Here is an 18,985-nt window from a genome sequence, read left to right on the forward strand (position 1 = left end):
TGGTAAAATTGGCCACGGTGTCATCCATAAAATGTGGGGGCGGGGTTACAAAACTTTTCTCAATAAATAAATTAAATTACAAAAGGCCAAATTGGCTAAACTTAAAACTTTAAAATCAAATTAATTTCTGTCCATCCAGCAAAAGCTGGACGACTACTCCCCACCGGCCGGGGCCAACCGCGAAGCTGTTGGCCGAGGCCCCCCCACCACCGTGGCTGATTCGATCATGGACTGGATACCCATATTAAAAATGTCCAGGCCAATGCCTGACAGATGAATTTGGTCAACCCGAAACAACCCAGGCAAAAAACCCTCTAACTCGGAATGACGAAAGGAAGAGCCACCAATTGAAGGCATAAAACTATGAATCGTCCTATTTAGCCGTCTGCGGATTCTATCCACGTAGAAAAGGGTGCCGTGCGGCGACCATAACAGCCTGGGAACCATCTCAGAATATACTAACACTGAACCTGGGAACATTTGAGTTATGGAATAGAGATCCCTTTTCATTTCACATAAAAAGTCCCATGTGTTGAATTTACCCAAGTCATTAGCCCCCACGTGGATAACTATCACTTGGGGTTGAGGCCAGACAGAAGACAAATAAGCTAGGTGGTCTTTTAAATTGCGCCACCGCATACCTCTAACACCTGACCATAAAATTAAAAATAAATCAGGATCAAGCCCCAGGTTAGCAGAGTATGATCTGGATCCGGAGTGCTTGTAAGCCCAGAACACGTAGGAGTGACCTATGACCCAAGCGATATTCCTGGATAAATCTGAAAGAGAATCATAAAGTTAGAAGACTGGGACGAACATATAACTTATATCTATTGCTGCCCCACCTGCCCACTTTTTTAACCTTACTCTCTGAAAAACCTATAGAATCAGCTGTGGTGGCAGCGCCAATTCGGAAAGAATGGGAAGAAAATTGGTACCCAGATAAATTCAAGCGCTTCAAACAGGAGGCCAAAACAGCTGAGAACTGGTACCTAGTTAGAGAGGACAAGTCTTCATGAATAAAAAAGGAATCGTTACTCAATGGTCTGACCAAAAGATAATTACGAACATGAAACACGGGACAGATAGCCTCATTAGGAGAACTGGATAAAGAAAACCACTGGCCAACCTGAGAGGACTTTGATCTGGACAAAAACAGACGGACAGAACCGACGTCAAACTGAACATGAGAAAAACGGAGAAATGAAAAAGCGTTTCTATTTGCTGCAGTAAACTCACCTAACCGAAGGGCTCCAAAGAATGCTATAGAGAAAGCAGCCTTAAAAAGCAAAGATTCGAAATTGGATGAGCAGACATCTTGAAGGATCTGAAGAAGATCGATCAAAATGGGGATAGATATGGGAATGACCTGAAAGAAAGAGGTAAGAGCAGGAAGGCCTGCAAACTTAAGGAAAAAAGAAACTCCAGCCAATATTTTACCTATGGAAGCCGGGGACAGATTAGACTGAATGAGAAAGGACAAAAAAGACAAAGCCACGTAAGAAGATACATCTAGTGGATCCAAACCCAATGGTTGACAGAAAGAGCACCATTTGTGCCATGAAAGCCTATAATCCCTCCAGGTGTTTTCCGCTACTGAAGCCTTGAGATTCCGGAATATTATTCCCAAATTAAGCCCCAGAGGAAGTCTGGGCAAGGGGTGCCATGTTGATCCGCTGATGGCGCCAACTCTCGGAATCTCTTGAACTGTGAACGAGATAAAGAATCTGCTATGTTATTTTCTTTACCTGCAATATGCTCAGCTCTCAACCATATATTACAGTTCATACAATGAAGTACAAGGAAACGCAATAACCTCAGAACGGGATCAGACTTAGAGGACAGAGTATTGATGGCAAAAAAGACACCTTTATTATCCGTATGAACTAAGATTCTACGATTCCTAAAGATGTCTTCCCACACAACCACCGACATAATCACTAGAAAGAGCTCCAACAGAACTAGATTTTGAAGTATCTCCTTCTGGAGCCAATCAGGGTGCCAGGACTGGGCGCACCAGCGCCCATCCAAGAAAGCCCCGAACCCAGCAGAGCCAGCTGCATCGGTGAAGAATTCCAACTGAGAACTATTAATAAAGTCCATTTGCCAGGCCGAGGAACCATTAAACTCATTTAAAAAAGCATCCCAAATTCTTAGATCATCCTTGATGCTTTTTGAAATTCGGAAATGAGCGTAAGGGTTCACCATACCTTTTATGGCTAACGAGAACCTGCGCGAAAATACCCTCGCCATAGGGATGACTCTGGCTGCAAAAGCAAAAAGACCCAGCAAAGATTGTGCCTCCTTTAAGCACACCTTCTTACTGACAAGAAAGGTTGCAATCATAGACTTCATTTTATGTATCTTCTGTTGTGGCAATCTGAATTCCATTCGTTCGGAGTCAACCGTGATCCCCAAAAATTCAATAACTGTCGTGGGAAAAAACTGTTTTCTCCTGGGCCAGAGGCACGCCAAAGTCATGACAAACGTCAAAGAAAACCTGTAAAGCTTCCATACACACTGATGACCCCCGGGGACCTAAAAACAAGAAGTCATCTAGATAATGTAGGATAAGGCCTTGAGGGATAACGACTGACACGACCCAATGTAAGAAGGAGGAAAAAGCCTCGAAATAAAAGCATGACATAGAAAACCCCATTGGCATGCATTTATCAAAATAATATTTATTCAAAAATTGAAAACCCAAAGAATTGAAGCCTTGTGGATGCACGGGAAGAAGGCGGAAAGCCGACTTAATATCAGCCTTTGCTAGCACAGCCCCTTGCCCTGCTTGCCTCAAAAGACACAAAGCCTCGTCAAATGAGGCGTAGCAGACTGGAGCCTCCACAGAGGCAACTTCGTCATTGAGTGACGAATGCGGTGGGTAAGATAGGTGGTGGATCAGTCTGAACGCACCCAGGTCTTTCTTGGGTACGATGCCCAAAGGGGACAACCGGAAATTAGAGAATGGCGGGTCATTAAAGGGGCCAGCCACCCTACCCTCAGACAATTCTTTGCAAATTTTCTCAAGCACTAAGTTAGAGTGCATGGATACCGATAGTAAATTTTTAACTGGTGTACACCCTGAACCAGTAAAGGATGGCACTAAGAAACCATTGGCAAAACCTTCAGTTAGCAGAGCCGCCATCCTGTGGTCTGGATAGCGCTCGAGCCATGGGCGCATTCTTGCCAGGCTCACCGGAGTCGGGGCCTTTCCCATGTGTGTCCTTGGGTCCTGAATGAGAGGAACTAGCGGCAGCTTTAAACATCTGCTCGCCGCGTGAGTACCGCCACAATAAGAACACTCATGTTTGTATCTACAATTCAATAAGAATTTACATTGACCCTCATTGAATGCAAAGCATACACCCTTCCTGACTGGACTCTGACCATTTGAAGCGGGGCGAGGGGTGAACTGGGGCCTAGGTGGCAGCATAAGGTTTAACCATAAACCAACGTCCTTAGCCCCCCAATGCAGCGATGGGTGCACAGCTAGTTTTTGACGGAAATTCTCGTCATATGAGAACCATGCGGAGCCGCCAAAGTGGCGAAAGGCCTCCGCAATAATATCCAGGTGTTGGAATAAACCTGAGCACTTCCCCGGGAAGCGTTCTCCCATAACTGCTGAATAGATACAGAACGCTTGCAGCCAGTTTTGAAATGTCTTAGGAACCGCTCTCCTCCTATCTTCCTCTGTTCTTTCGCTGGACTGCCTGTCAGATTTAGCCAAAAACTCCTTAGAAGCAGGGAGAAGTGATAATATATCGAGATATTCACCCCTCCAAATTTTTTCTTTGACTGACTTAGACAGATGAAAACCCAGCGGGGATAAACTGCAAGGGAGGGGTTCCTTAAAGGAAGACTCGCTGACCATAGCAGCCGAGGATCTGAGGGGTAAAGTATTATTAACAGCAGGACACCTCACACTCGATCTGATAGTAACATCCTTATTTAGCAGAGAGGGATGACCAGCCTCATGCCACACCACACCAACCTCCTTAACAGCAGGACACCTCACACTCGATCTGACAGTAACATCCTTATTTAGCAGAGAGGGATGACCAGCCTCATGCCACACCACACCAACCTCCTCCATATCAATAGCATTATCGCTATTTTCAGCACCAGTTTCCTGTGCACTCTGACTTACTGTGCATGCCTGAGTACTCAGACTCTCACCTGGTTGCACATACATATTTACATTTTGTGAGGTAAAATCCGCATCATGTATACCTTTGAACTGCTGCACAATGACAGACAAAGATTCAATTAGACTAGAAAATGCAGATAACTGGTTAACATTACTGAAAACAACTTCAGGTAAAACATGCTCACCCAAATCCCCAGGAGGGGGGGAAGAGGCAGCGCTGCTCCCTTGCTGGCAAGAAGCACCTCTTGTTGCAGCTCCCTCAGCTTGAGGAGCTAAATTATTGGTCTTACATTTCTTTTTTCTTCCAGGCTGTTTCCTGGGGGCGCCCACGCTCATCTCTGGTACTGCAGCTGGGCTGACAGATAAAACAGAGCCACTCTCCTCAGACAGGCAACGCTTCAGCCACTCTTCACCTCCCCTGCTCTCCGCCTTCTCTAGGAGTCTACATAAGAGCTCCTCACGGCTGTCCTGCACAGCGCGCTTCATCCTGAGAGAGAGGGAGAGGCGGGCGATGCTGCCTGTCAGGAGATGTGACTGAGCAAATCACCTCAGCCTCTCCCTTATATAGGCTCGTCCAGTGCAGGTTTTACCTCACGCGAACGGACCTATCAGAGAAGGGGGCTGCCGCAGCTGACCAATCAGAGGCTGTTACTACCCCAGAGCGCGGCAGCCCACTTCTCCCTCTGCTCTATCCCATGCAGGCTCAGCATACTGCCGTAGCCTCACATTCTGCGTCCAAATCCAATCATTCACTGTTGATTGCTGCATAAGCAAATGCATGCATGTGGTCATGATTAGCTGCAGCTTTCGGCAACCTCTCATTGCTTTAAATTGGTCTGCCTCCTGCAGCTAATCACTGAAAACCCCAACAAATGGGGTTCTCGAAAGTATTCAGTGTTGTGCCCACTTGCAGGTGTGAATGTAGCCTTAACAATCATAGCTATTTTGTCTATTCTTTCAATCTTAATAATAAATCTTTATTTTAAAGGTGTTGGGACCCAACTCTGCCCCTTGCAGGCAATAAGGGAGAGCTTATTCTCTCTTCAGTGAACCGGATTTGCAACTGTGCATGAGGCAGCAAGGAACTTTCAGTGCCTGTTCCAGCATCATTACCAGATGTGTTCCAGGATAACCAGATTACCAATAGTGCATTGTGGATTTATGTAGTACACAATGTCTAGATTCAAAAACAAAAAAACAAACATATTGCTTGTTTTCCTATAAAGCACCTGGCCTATTTAAAATATGCTGTATTGGGAGAAGATTGACCAGGAATGTCATATCTGCCCTTTAATGCTCTCTTTACCTTTTTTTTGGACCTATAACACTGTGTGGATAACACTGTGTGGATAACAGGTATGCAACAGTGGGCACAGTATTTCTCTCATGACAGGTTGGGCAAAAGGGGTTCTTCGAAAGGTAGCAACATTTTATTTTTTAGATATATGTATCACTTCCTTGTTTACACCCTTATAATCTCTCGCATTGACAACTACTATTTCTTTCCTTTTAGAATACCAAAAACAAGTGTATCACCTCTACAGGCTATAATAAATGTTGCAGGACTACTTTCCTATCTTTCCTACTTTCATGTGCTGTCCCTCTCTAACAATCTCTTTGGTGCTTTCCAATTACCTTGGGAATAAAATTACATTTACTATTTCTGTTTTATGATTTCTGTTGCCCACTCTCCCCTCTATTCTCTGAAAATTTTTCCCCTCGTCCTAGTAGAAAAGCCTCCTCCTTAAAATCTTTAACCACTTGACCCCCGGGCCATTGTCAAATGACGGCTTCACGGTGGCTCTGAAAATCCAACAGGACATCATATGTCGTCCTGGATTCCTCCGGCCACTGGGGGGCGCGCGAGCACGCAGGCGGCAGCGCGCGCACGCCCGGCGCGTCCCCGAGATGCCGATGCGCGTGCCTGGCGGTTGCGATGTCCGCCAGGTACCCGCGATCGGTAATGACAGAGCAGGGACGTGGAGCTCTGTGTGTAAACACAGAGCTCCACGTCCTGTCAGGGGAGAGAGGAGACCGATCTGTGTCCCTTGTACATAGGGACACAGCATCGGTCACCTCCCCCAGTCACCCCCTCCCCCCTCTCCCCACAGTTAGAACACAATACAGGTACACATTTAACCCCTTCCTCACCCCCTAGTGTTAACCCCTTCAATGCCAGTCACATTTATACAGTAATTAGTGCATATTTATAGCACTGATCACTGTATAAATGTGAATGGCGCCAAAAATGTGTCAAAAGTGTCCGATGTGTCCGCCATAATGTCGCAGTCCCAATAAAAAAATCGCAGATCGCCGCTATTACTAGTAAAAAAAATAATAATAATGATAATAATAATTCTGTCCCATATTTTGTAAGCGCTTATTGCGATTTTTTTTTTCAAAAATATGTAGTAGAATACGTATTGACCTAAACTGAGAATTTTTTTTTTTTTATTGGGCTATTTATTATAGCAACAAGTAAAAAATATTATTTTTTTTTTCAAAATTGTTGCTATTTTTGTTTATAGCGCAAAAAAAATAAAAACCGCAGAGGTGATCAAATACCACCAAAAGAAAGCTCTATTTGTGGGGAAAAAAAGGGCGTCAATTTTGTTTGGGAGCCACGTCGCATGACCGCGCAATTGTCAGTTAAACTGACAGAGTGCCGGAAGCTGAAATTTCACCTGGGCAGGAGGGGGGTATATGTGCCCAGTAAGCAAGTGGTTAAACAGTCCACAAAATCTTGTCTCTTTAGATTTTTACCTATCAACCTTTCACTCTGCTCCAGTCACCTGTAGTCATTGCTATCTAGCCTATTATATCTAATTTGTTTTCCTTCTTTTACACTGTAAATATAGAGAGAACCTTCCTCTCCCTTATCACCATACCTAGGCATTAGCTTTGCCTGGAGTCTGTAATCTTCCTCTCGTCTTATTTATAATTTAATGTACATGTAAAGTATTATATTTCTGTTTTTGCAAAGGATAGTAATGGCTGTTTTAGACACATCTGTGCTTAGATTGTGGAATAATATTATCCATAAGTTGCAGAGCCTTATGTATTAGATGTAGTCCATTCCTGCATATATGTGCTCTGATACTATTTTAAGCCTTATATACATTTTTACATTTTGCTATTTTGCTGTTCTGCTGTTCTGCTAGCTAAAGTCCTATACTTTTCAGTGACTTCCTCTTATGAACTTACCTAATTCTGAGCCATCACCTCTGACCCTGTTGCTAAACCCACTGCACCATTGCTTGCACACAATTACAGCATGCAAATAGCACAACAACAAAAAATTGTGAGAAGAGAAATTACAGAAAACTGTGTAAAAATTGCCATATCTGACTCTAAGAATATATTAAAAACTTGGATAAATGTTACATTGGATTCATTTTCAAACTTTAGCATCGCTGCAATGCTTCCTGCATAGTCTTGACAGGTCACTGATTGATTTTACATGTATCTTGAAGCTATATATTCTAGGCAGAAATATTTTTGATGATTGAAAAAAGTATCACTTTTGCTGGCAGGCAACAAGCCTGTACTGTACTTCTGAGTGTTCCTTGCCCCTGAGGAAACCTCAGCTTCCACTACACACCAGAATGTGCAACATCAGATTCAATTTAAAGATTTTGACACAGCAAGAACATAAATTGTCTTTTTATTTTAGGGATGGCAATTTTGGATTTTTATTTATTTTGGGTTATTTTTTGTTGAAAGGGGATACGTTTTTGGTGTTTAAAGCACATTTTGGGGTGCTAAAAGCAGCTTTTACTTACTACTGACCATCTGTATTTTGAGCTACCTTTTGTTCACAACAGGCCAATGCATAATTTGAAAGAAATATAACGAAATTCATGAACAATTTGTACCTAATCCACTTTACGATATATCGCTCACCTATCCCCATAGATAAAATAAAAGTTAGTCATACCATGGCTAGACCTATTATCCCAAATAAAACTCTCTTGCTGCTGGCTAATTGTATACTGCTAGTTTCTCTGTGGTATCTTCATTGTTGTAGTGCTTGATCATTAGTAAAATCAGGCCTGGTCTTGCCATTTAAAATTGCCTTGTTGCTGGACAATTTTTCGCTGTTATATCATCTGTGGTTTCTTAATTTGTGCAGCAAAAACTGTACCTCTATTCTTTTTCTCTGGTATGTATTAGAAAATTCTCCCTCATTAAAACCATTAAAAGTATTTTTTTTATTAGTTACCAATAAATGCTTTTTTTTCAAAATAAAATAAATCAGATTGAGGTGTTGTTGCTGTATGTTAGCTAAGCTAATTGTATAGGAAATAAATCAATAAATCAATTCCATGGCCAAATATGCACTGTCAGTGTACGCTGTGGCTGAGACAGTTGACCTTGAATCCCCATGAAAAAAACCTTTCTCCTCTGTATCATGAAAACCAGTATTATAGGACTGCTGATCCTGTAAAGAATACAATTTTCATGGACTGTCTCAGCCATAGTTTACACTGATGCAGTGTACATTTGCCCATGGAATTGATTTATTTCCTATACAATTAGCTGAGCTAACATACAGCAGCAACCCCTCAATCTGATTTATTTTATTTTGAAAAAAAAAAAGGCTTGTATTGGTAACTATTTTGCTGAAATTTACCAGAGAAAAAGGAAAGAGGTAGAGTTTTTTCACCAAAAATTAGGAAACCACAGATGATATAACAGCAAAAAATTGTCCAGAAACAAGGCAATTTTAAATGGCAAGACCAGGCCTGGTTTTACTAATGATCAAGCACTACAACAATAAAGATACCACAGAGAAAATAGCAGTATACAATTAGTCAGCAACAAGAGAGTTTTATCTGAGATAATAGGCCTAGCCATGGTATAACTAACTTTTATTTTATCTATGGGGATAGGGGCGCACTGAAGGTGAGCGATATAAAGTAAAGTGAATTAGGTACAAATTGTTCTTGCATTTAGTTATTTTTCTTTCAAATGATGCAGTGGCCTGTTGTGATCAAAAGGTAGCTCACAATACAGATAGTCAGTAATAAGTAAAAGCTGCTTTTAGCACCCCAAAATGTGCTTTAAGCACCCAAAAACGTATTAACTTTCAGAAAAAAATAACAACAAAATAAGTAAAAATCCCAAAATGCTATCCATGAAAGAAAAAGACAATTTATGTTATTTAACCACTTAAGGACTGGGGGTAATTTACTCCCTTGGGGCCAGATTCACGTACCCGCGGCGCAGCGTAACGTAACCCGTTTACGTTACACTGCCGCAAGTTTTCAGTCTAAGTGCCCGATCCACAAAGCACCTACCTGGAAATTTGCGGCGGTGTATCGTAAACACATTCGGTGCAAGGTGGCCCAATTCAAATGGGGCGGGTACCATTTAAATTAGGGGCGCTCCCGCGCCGGACGTACTGCGCATGCTCCGGTCGCAAGTTTCTTGACGTGCTTTGCGCAAAATTACGACGCGCCGACATTTTGAGAATCGCGACGTGCGTAACGTACTTACGCCGGGGAAAAAAAATTCAAAAGCGACGCGGGAAAGACGGGCATACTTTAACATGGTGGAGTACTTTTACACCATATTAAAGGTGCCCTATCTTTGCGACGGGAATCTAAAACTTGTGACAACGTAACGACGGGAAAAACCTTTGTGGATCGGCGTAACTGCTAATTTGCATACCCGACGCTGGTTTACGACGCAAACTCCCCCCAGCGGCGGCCGAAGTATTGCATCCTAGGATCCGACTGTGTAATTCAATTACACCTGTCGGATCTTAGGGCTAGCTATGCGTAACTGATTCTATGAATCAGTCGCATAGTTAGAACGGCCCTAAAACAGAGATACGATGGCGTATCAGGAGATACGCCGTCGTATCTCTTTTGTGAATCTGGCCCTTGATGACCAGGCCATTTTTTTTTTGCAATACAGCACTGTGATAGTTTAGCTGACAATTGTGCGGGTTGAATTCAAAATAGATTGATGTCCTTGCTTTTCTCACAAATAGAGATTTCTTTTGGTGGTATTTGATCACCTCTGCATTTTTATTTTCTGCGCTATAAACAAAAAAAGCATACATTTTGAAAAAAAATATATATATATTTTTTATTTTCTGCTATAAAACATATCCAATAAAAACAGTTTTTTTTTTTTATAAATTTCTTCATCAATTTAGGCCAATATGTATTCCGCTACATATTTTTGGCAAAAAAAACAAACAATGAGCGTATATTGATTGGTTTGCACAAAAGTTATAGCATCTACAAAATAGGGGATAGATTTAGGGCATTTTTATTATTTATTTATTTTTTTACGAGTAATGGCGGTGATCATCAGTGATTTTTAGCAGGACTGCGACATTGCGGCAGACAGATTGGACACCTAACTGACATTTTTGACACTTTTTTGGGAACCAGTGACATTAGAACAGTGATAAATGCTAACAATATGAACTGACATTGTACTAATGACACTGGCAGGGAAGGGGTTAACATCAGGGGAGATCAAGGGGTTAACTGTGTTTCCTGGGTGAATTCACTTACTGTATGGGGGATGGGCTGCATGGGATAACACACAAATCTGTCTTCCTGCATAGCAGAAATACAAGATCTCTGTGCCACCCCCTATCAGAAAAGTGATCTGCCTTTCTGTCTCTGCAGAGAACGCTTGTGGATGGCCTGCTGGACCTGCGGATTGGTGGCTCTGCCATTGGACAATCAGCACGTGCCAACACAGGGCCTTGAACGAGCCTGACGTGCAGCTACGCCGATTCACACACCCGGGCCACCTTTCCACAGTGTAAGTTCGGTGGCTGGTTCGCAAGCAGTTAAAGCAACAAGCAATTTACCCTATCTAAAAGTCCTCTTAACATCAACAAATAAACAACATAGCCTAAAATAAATAAAAAATAAATAAAAAAATGATACCACCTCTTAAAACCAAAGACCAGGGAGGCAGGACAGCAGCTAAAAGAATAATAATAATAATAAAAAAAATTACACTAATAATAATAGTCCCTGAAACAAAAGTTTACTTTTTAGGGGAAGTTTTGCTGTAAAAAAAAAAAAAGTCTGATGTAAAATAAATTACCTATAATCCCACATGTCATTTAGCTGTGAGCAGCAATTAATCCTGACCTTATCCTGATGCAAACCTGACATGACCATAATCAAAAACTGGCCTGAAAGGCTGAACAACTACTGTAGCCTGCCTGGCGGTATTCCCGAATGTGGCTCGGGGTTACATTTCAGTAGACATGTGCATTCGTTTTCGTCCAAATGCATTTTCGTCCGAATTTCAGGTATTTTCGTTATCGTTTGTTAAAACGATAACGAAAGCACAAAAAACGAAAAACGAAAGATCTGACATAAACAAATGCTTTATTTTCGTTTTCGTTGCGGTCGAATGTGCCTAACCTTAACTCTATTAGTCCAATATTATTCTACATAAAGAGAAAAGATTCGACATAGAGAGAAAAGATTCGACATTATAGAGACATGAAGAAGAGTCGACATAGAGAGAAAAGATTTGACATAGAGAGAAAAAAATTGACATAGAGAGAAAAGATTTGACATTATAGAGACATGAAGAAGAGTCGACATAGAGAGAAAAGATTCGACATAGAGAGAAAAAATTCGACATAGAGAGAAAAGATTCGACATAGAGAGACATGAAGAGTCAAATTTTTTTTTTTTTTTAAAGATTCTGTCGAATCTTCTTTTTTTTTAGAGCATTCGACAGACACCATAAGCCTTCAATGACAGATTCGACCTTAATTTGGATTTTCGGACGAATGCATTTTTTTTACGAAAAACAAAATAAATAAAAACGAATTTTGGGAGTAACTAAATAAATCTATTTTTCGGATGAAAACGAAATTACGAAACAAAATATTTCAGTGTGCACATGTCTAAATTTCAGTACCATTAGCGGTAACCCCGAGTCACACTCAGGATTGCATTGCAGGATCCTGAAGCAGTATACTCAACTTGTACCCAGGATCCTGCGATGTCCCCTCACTATGTCAGCGGGCTGTGTCCTTCGCCCGATTCCTATGTGCCAGGCTCCGTTCTATGCGAGCGTCGTGATACACGGGGGTGGAGCCTGGCGGCAAACTCAAAAATGATAAAATTCACAATACATACAGTACACTGTAATCTTACAGATTACATTACTGTATGAAGTTATTTCATATCCCATTTGTCCCTAGTGTTTTCTCCAGTGCCCTGCATGCAGTTTTATTTTATATATACTGTTCTTTCTGCCTGGAAACTTGAGATTGTCCAAAGCAACCAAAAAGTGAACCTTTATGTCAAAAGTGGTTTGAGACCAGCTAGAAAACAGCGATAGTAAATAAGAACACTTGCAGAATTGAGCTATAGTAAATAGTGGGGAAATTAGTTTTATTATAATTATTATATTATTATTTTTTTATATTTATTTATAGTTATTATATTATAATTTATGATTTTGTGTTTCAAACCTTATCATACCCGGGATGTCACTAGACTCTTGTTTGGACAGATTGTGTTGTTATTACTAAGAATTACAGGCCTAAAATATAAAACGCCAAATGTCTATGCAAAACAATTGTACCGCTTTGAGACCCAAAAATCTGACATAATAATACCGCCAGGGTGGTTAACAATTAGCTGTGAAAACAGAGCTTCAATTCACGCCACACATTTAAGAAGTAATTCTCCCCCCATTGTGGCAATCAGCAGGGGCATCTTAGGCCCCATACACACGAGAGAATTTATCCGCGAATACGGTCCAGCGGACCGTTTCCGCGGATAAATCCTCTCGAGGATTTCGGCGGATTTTCATGCGATGGAGTGTACACACCATCGCATTGAAATCCGCGCCGAAATCCTCTGGCGATGACGTGTCACGCCGTCGCCGCGATGATGACGCGGCGACGTGCGCGACGCTGTCATATAAGGAATTCCACGCATGCGTCTAATCATTACGACGCATGCGGGGGATCCCTTCGGACGGATGGATGCGGTGAGTCTATACAGACCAGCGGATCCATCCCCTGGGATGGATTCCAGCAGATGGATTTGTTTGGCATGTCAGCAAATATTCGATCTGCTGGAATCCATCCCAGGGGATAAATATCCGCAGAAACAGATCCGCTGGAGTGTACACACCATAGGATCTATCCGCTGAAACCCATTTGCTGGGATTTTTCAGCGGATGGATTCTATCGTGTGTACGGGGCCTAAGAAGAGAGTTTTTGTGGGGTCTGTCCCACAGATGGAGGCAGCCTGATAGCGCAAGCAATACGGTATTTACTGTACCATTATTTCTTTTCCTCTAGACCTAATACATTTTATTTTGTATAGTAATTCCAGGGATTCAGCTAAAATCATTCTGAGTAAAGTTTTTAAACTATTTTTTTTTTTACATAATGCACTATAAAAAGTTTGCTGTTTCTTGCACAATGACAGAGACAATTAATCTGAATCAAGATTTGATTGTGCCTGGTGAATTATCTTCACAATGCAACAATGAATAACCTAAATTATGCTCAATTTTGATTTGAATCATTTGGAATGAGACATTTATCTAACTTACATTTATTACTCAGTTCTGTAATGTGTCCTTCATCTTAGATTACAAATTATATATTTATCTTTAATTCACTATAATCTATGCATTGTAATTGTAATACAGACAATATAGTGTCATAATTCTCACTTTCCATAGTTAATTGGATTTAGGATTATTAATTGCTAATTGCATTGGCACAATATTCATATTCTCAAAAAAATAAATAAAACAATGGTCATTCTATACTGGTTATTCCCATTCTTTCACCTTCTATTAACTTCACATGCTTATAGTTTTTGAATAGCGCTTCTTCTGCATGTGATCAGTAAGTTTATTCAATCTGGCTGCAAAGGGGTTTCACACTGCAATTACAGGCAAAGTTATATGCTCTCTTCAAGTTGGATCCATATAGTCTTTATTGCCACACCTTTCAACAGTGAAACTATTCCAATTTATGCTTAAAATCATTTTCCAGCTAAGTATTTAAATATACCTGCTGCTTCTGCAGCTTTGAATGATCATAGCAATGGTTATACATAATTTCAAGTTGATATAGCTTGCTAACTGGGATGCTTAGTTTATTGCATGAAGCTTAAGATATATATTGTGATGCCCTTTTTCTTTTGGATTCAGTATTGTTCTTGAACAAGTGTTTTTTTGCACATGTCATTGTGAACATTGCAAGCACATTTATATATTGAAAAATGTCTCTATGCAAGCATTATGTTAAAAAAAATGAAGCTACAACTGTGCAGTTTGATGGTTTTCAATTATTTTTTTAACTGATTGTTTATACGCTTGTGAGATTTCCATACATAGCATGTGAGGGGTTCATTGTGGATGTACATGCGATACAGTTATATTTTTTTATAAATCATTTTTTTATATATTATTGGGGTCCCTATGGTGTTTTACACAAGACATCTATTTGCCAATTTTAAACAATATTTGTTAAAAGTATATCTATGTCAAACTTTTTGTGTTTTGTATTGCCATAGTTACTGGGCCGGATTCAGGTAGGGGCGCGCATTGTTACGGCATATTTACGCTACGCCGCCGTAAGTCAGAGAGGCAAGTGCTGTATTCACAAAGCACTTGCCTCCTAAGTTACGGCGGCGTAGCGTAAATGGGGCCGGCGTAAGTGCGCGTAATTCAAATGAGAATGAGGGGGCATGTTTTATGTTAATTTTTGGTGACCCAACGTGATTGACGTTTTCCCGAACGGCGCATGCGCCGTCCGTGGAATTTCCCAGTGTGCATTGCTCCAAAGTACGCCGCAAGGACGTCATTGGTTTCGACGTGAACGTAAATTAGTCCAGCCCCATTCACGGACGAGTTACGCAAACAACGTAACATTTTCAAATTTCGACGCGGGAACGACGGCCATACTTAACATTGGCTACGCCACCTAGGGGGCATGTTTATCTTTATGCGGCTTACCTCTTATGGAAACGGCGTATCTTTACTGCGACGGGCAATTGTACGTTCGTGAATCGGCGTATCTAGTAATTTACATATTCTACGCCAAAATCAATAGAAGCGCCACCTAGCGGCCAGTGGAAAAATTGCACCCTAAGATATGACGGCGCAGGCCATCATATCTTAGCTAGGTTTAAGTGTATCTCAGTTTGAGCATACACTTAAACTTACGACGGGCTTAGATTCCGAGTTACGTCGGCGTATCTACTGATACGCCGGCGTAACTCTTTGTGAATCCGCCCCACTGTGTTTCCAAATCTCAAGGTTATTTGGTAACATATTTTAGTTATAGGTGGTGTCTATATGGTTTCAATCTTTCTGTTTGATTCCCAATGTTTTATATTTTATGGAAGATGCAAAGGATATGTTGAAACAAAGTCAGAAAAAAATTGTAGGAAGATTTCACTGCTGGTGTATCCAACACATTTTAAGGGATTGTAAAGGTACAAGTTTTTTTTCCTAAATAGCTTCCTTTACCTTAGTGCAGTCCTCCTTCACTTACCTCATCCTTAGATTTTGCTTTTAAATGTCCTTATTTCTTCTGAGAAATCCTCACTTCCTGTTCTTCTGTCTGTAACTCCACACAGTAATGCAAGGCTTTATCCCTGGTGTGGAGTGTCGTGTCCGCCCCCTCCCTTGGACTACAGGAGAGTCAGTATGCTCACTAACACGCAGCTCCTTTCTCTATCTGCAACGTAGAGAGCATCCTGACTCTCCTGCTGTCCAAGGGAGGGGGCGAGCATGACACTCCACACCAGGGAGAAAGCCTTGCATTACTGTGTCGAGTTACAGACAGAAGAACAGGAAGTGAGGATTTCTCAGAAGAAATAAGGACATTTAATGCAAAATCAAAGGATGAGGTAAGTGAAGGAGGACTGCACTAAGGTAAAGGAAGCTATTTAGGAAAAAAAACTTGTACCTTTACAATCCCTTAAAATGTGTTGGATACACCAGCAGTGAAATCTTCCTACAATTTTTTTCTGACTTTGTTTCAACATATCCTTTGCATCTTCCATAAAATATAAAACATTGGGAATCAAACAGAAAGATTGAAAATGTTTCATCAGGTCCAGTACCAGGACTTCAAGCACAAATATCTCACTAAAGAGATCCTAAAAAGATATAGGGACCTTTTCATACCAGAAGCATGAACAGAAATAATAAGTTGAAAGTGGGATCACTAGGAGATTCACTTCCTACATGTCATATTGGTTACTTTACACTTTTTTAAGGTTGTATGCAAAACTGATGATAATTGGTGATTGGTGAAACTTTAGCATTGAATCCCATTGAAGGAAGAATCTTGATAATAAATTCTCAGAATGTTCAGGCTTTTAGGCAAGCTATTGTTGAAGATGAGGCATGAGGATCTGAGCACTGTTATGAGGAACATGTACCAGTGCAAAAATTCTGTGCAGCGAGAAGATAGTCTTCTCATGTGGCTTTGAGTACAGCATTTGAAATACGTAAATCCCTATATTACATGCTTGGGGATGTCTTAAAACTGCAGGTGGTCTTATGGAACTGTACAATTTTTACTGTCTCACTGACAGCATACACTGGCAATGCATATCTGAATGTGGAATGAATTTCCCTTTGCAATTAGCTTTCCTTACATACAGCAGCACCTCAGTTTGACTTAATGCAGTTTGAATGTAATTGTTATTAAAACATAGAAAATGACTGCACAGGGTTCCCTCTTAACATTCCAACCAGACCCTTATTCAGACATGAAGGATGGGTGGCCATGACATGGCATCACTCAGGGTTTTTGGTTGTCAATTTAGATTACCGCAGCTAGGGAATATGTAATTTAGTGCAACATGTAAACATCAGTGAGTGAAGAGGATTCTTCATAGTGATTGATGAGGAATTCATCACTGGACACTGCAATTGACAATTTGGTGGAGATTAATAGCAATTGTGGGAATGGCTAAGGGGTACTAATGTACAGCTCTTCTCATTTTTTTTAATTCATTTCTCTTTTTATTAAGTTTTCCAATTCCATATAACATTTAACATTTCATTGACATAAGAAAAAAACACCTCCCTTCTGTTTCTTATATTCCTCCATAAGAAGAGAGAGAGAGAGAGAGAGAGGGAAGATGAGAAAAAAGGGGGGGGGAGAGAAATGGAGGGGGGGCAGGGTAAACTGGGGGCATCTGGGGGGGAGTGCTATAATTATAACGATATATTCATATATCTATATTTAGGTGCTTCAATGGTGTAATGTTTATTATGTTCCCTATGTGTCTTCTTTTACTTTATTTATCCGTGAGTTAAACTTATCTCCCTTATCTTAAAAGGGAGAAAGGGGAGAAGGAAAGAAAAAAAGGGGGGTGTTATCTTTTATGTGTCTTTTTGTTTCTAGTTATTGTGTTTCCTTATAATCTATCCATGTTTCCAGATCTCCCACTCCCCCTTCCCCTCCTCCAAAAAAAAAGAAGAAAAGAAAAAGAAAAGAACAAAAAAAAAAAGCTCTTCTCATTTACCTGGTAGGGGGCAGATACAGCATCTGGACACCATCTTACTATAAAGGGGGATTTTAGATTCCACTGTATGTGCCCTATTAAACCCCTCTTCTTTTGTTGAGGTTCAGAGGTGGGTTCAACATTAGGACAAGGATGCTTCACTGGGGGGAGGCATCACCACCCCCTTTGCGAGGTTCCCCCAATGTTCAATGGCATGTGGCATTGTCTGGTACAGTTTGTTGGTACAGTTTGCCCATGCTAAGTCTAGTCTAGTCATATGTCAACTAATTGTTGAAGTCACCACAAATAATAATTGATTTGTCTCTTTATAGTTGCGGTTTGCATAGCAATGATATATAGAATGATTTTTGATGATTTTTGATGAACATAGGGGCATGAATGTTCACTATAGTAATATAAATTGTTGAAGGAACAAGAAAGCATAATAAATCCGCTATTATCCTCTTTCTCTAAATCATAGAGTTGAAATGAGACAGCAACCAGCACTCCTTTTTTTTGTATCCACATTTGCAAGGAAATAGTGCACAAGTTTGGAGTGGAAGAATTTAGTTGCCTTAGATTTATAAAAGTGAGTTGCCTTAATACCAAGGACATCACACTTTTAAGTAATAGCTTCCTTTCATAGCATGGCTCTCTTAAATGGAGCCATTAAGCCCTTTAACATTGAGGGAATCCATTCTAAGTGTCTAAATGATATACCAGGGGACATGAAAAGAGATCTTAAGTCACATGGCTACTGAGTGGGATTATCATCTTAAGTAAACCATATAATTAAACAAAGCTCCCTGCTGAGGCCTGAGATTGCACTTTGTATCAGCATAATAATAATAATAAAGATCAGAAACAAACAACAAGAATCATAACAATAATGACAAATGTTGAAGCACACACACACACATACACACACACACAACTATGTAGGGGAAGGAAGGGCTAATAATGTGATATTTCTGTTAGGGGGTATATATCAAAAAGCAGTAAAAATATCCACCTGTTAATCCCCAGTTATAGAGCTGCTTAGTACTCTCTTTCAGTTGATAAATTTGTGTAATTTTGCCTTGAAAGGACATCAAAAGTTTAATAGGGAAGCTATATTTATAAGGGGTGTTGTGATCTTAGAGAACCTTGGAGGCAAACTCCTTCAGTTTCTGTGCTGTGGTGGGGGAGAATGGGTGAATGCTGCCAGTTAGGAATGTGGTTCCGGAAACGGAGTTACTGTACATACTTAGCCCCTGATTGTATATGCTCCTTAGCATGGTAAAAATGTATGCATGTTATTATTGCTGGGTTCTGTGTTTAGAAGATGTTTAGGTTTAGA

The 18,985-nt window shown here is 40.6% G+C and overlaps 1 protein-coding gene across 1 annotated transcript in view; it reads right to left on the reverse strand.

The window, feature by feature from the left end:
* Nucleotides 1-18,985, reverse strand: part of IL1RAPL1 (interleukin 1 receptor accessory protein like 1) — a 1,739,707-nt gene that overhangs the window by 598,083 nt on the left and 1,122,639 nt on the right. The gene's annotated exons all lie outside the window — the stretch shown is intronic.

The sequence above is a fragment of the Rana temporaria genome, chromosome 2, assembly GCF_905171775.1.
Source record: "Rana temporaria chromosome 2, aRanTem1.1, whole genome shotgun sequence".
Classification (NCBI taxonomy): Eukaryota; Metazoa; Chordata; class Amphibia; order Anura; family Ranidae; genus Rana; species Rana temporaria.